The 979-nt window shown below is 43.0% G+C and overlaps 1 non-coding gene across 1 annotated transcript; it reads right to left on the bottom strand.

Annotated features, from left to right (window-relative positions):
- Positions 1-380: 380 nt before the first annotated feature.
- LOC142178672 (small nucleolar RNA R71) lies at positions 381-487 on the bottom strand. The gene has a single exon (XR_012706940.1). It is a non-coding gene; the product is annotated as a small nucleolar RNA R71 (small nucleolar RNA).
- Positions 488-979: the final 492 nt, after the last annotated feature.

The following is a 979-nucleotide window of genomic DNA, read 5'->3' as shown; positions in this document are numbered from 1 at the left end:
AACAATGGAGTGGTAGCACCTCTTGTGCAAGAAGATGCTCTTTATGATTGAGCACAACCAACTGCTAATAATTTAGCCACCGCCATTGCTGTACCTCAGATACAAGCGGAGACATTCCAGATCACCAAGAACATGCTGCATTTGTTGCAAAATAAGGGACTGTTGACCCACAACAACATCTGAAGAATTTCCTATCAATATGTGTGACCCAAAGACAGCCGAATGTGACTCCTGAAGCCATCAAGCTATTATTGTTTCCATTCTCTGTGACTGGAGAGGCTCAAACTTGGCTGAATTCGCTCCCAATAAACTCCATTGCCACTTGGGAAGAATTAGTCAAACAGTTCTTAAACAAGTTTTATCCTCCCAATAAGACTGCAAGGCAGATTGATGAGATATTGCAGTTCAGGCAGAAACCAACTGAGACCTTGCAAGAAACCTGGGAGAGGTTCAAGGGTATGCTAGTGAAGTGTCCACACCATGGCATTCCAGATCAGATGCTGGGACAAAGATTCTACATGGGTTTAGCAGATAGTTTGAAGGCCAATGTAGATGCTTCAGCTGGGGTGCATTTTTTAGCAAGACATTCATAGAGTGCAAGATTCTTCTTGACAAGATGGTTCAAAATTCATGCTGGATGGCTAGAGGTACGACACTTACACCAATAGTGCATTCTGTTGCTCTTGACCCAAACAATTCCCATGCAGAAAACGTAGACACTCTCATGACTCAAATGAGCATACTGACAAAGAAAATTGATGAGATGGGTACAAAGCAAGTGCACATTATTGATACAACGAATGGAGGATTTTGCACTCCTTACATAAACCAATCATATGTGTGCTCGTGGAGTGGAGAGAATGACAACCAGGAATTCAGAGAAGACATGAATTATGTCAATAATTTTGGAGGTCAGAGGCAAGGTGGGAAACAATGGGGACCAGCACCAAACCAGCAGTACAGACCCAACCTGCCACAA

The sequence above is a fragment of the Nicotiana tabacum genome, chromosome 24 (genome assembly GCF_000715075.1).
Source record: "Nicotiana tabacum cultivar K326 chromosome 24, ASM71507v2, whole genome shotgun sequence".
NCBI classification, from domain to species: domain Eukaryota; kingdom Viridiplantae; phylum Streptophyta; class Magnoliopsida; order Solanales; family Solanaceae; genus Nicotiana; species Nicotiana tabacum.
This window is presented reverse-complemented; position numbering and strand designations above follow the sequence as displayed.